Source organism: Myotis davidii, unplaced genomic scaffold (assembly GCF_000327345.1).
Source record: "Myotis davidii unplaced genomic scaffold, ASM32734v1 scaffold217, whole genome shotgun sequence".
Lineage (NCBI taxonomy): Eukaryota > Metazoa > Chordata > Mammalia > Chiroptera > Vespertilionidae > Myotis > Myotis davidii.
The window spans coordinates 69,927-70,216 of NW_006290034.1; the positions used below are offsets into that span (position 1 = coordinate 69,927).

The following is a 290-nucleotide window of genomic DNA, read 5'->3' on the forward strand; positions in this document are numbered from 1 at the left end:
CATGACGGGCGTTCTCTCCACCGCGTCCGACCACAGTGGTCGATATTCCACTGATTCTAACAGGACACCTGGCTTTCTTTCCTGTGACTTTTAAAGCTGGAATCTCCCCGGGAATGCTCTGGTCTGGAAGGGAATGAATCAGGACCTGAAACCGAGAGCTGCATTTCCACAACTAGAAGCTGGTCTCCGCCCGCCGCCTTGGCCGCGAGGCTGGAGCGTCAGCCGCGACAGGGACCACCAACGGCCGCCCAGGGGCTGCGGCTCTCACCCGCGGGGACAAAACCCAAAGA

General features: G+C 59.7%; 1 protein-coding gene across 1 annotated transcript in view; it reads right to left on the reverse strand.

Annotated features, from left to right (window-relative positions):
• LRRC16A (leucine rich repeat containing 16A) overlaps positions 1–290 on the reverse strand; it is a 125,121-nt gene that overhangs the window by 10,394 nt on the left and 114,437 nt on the right. The window lies entirely within an intron of this gene.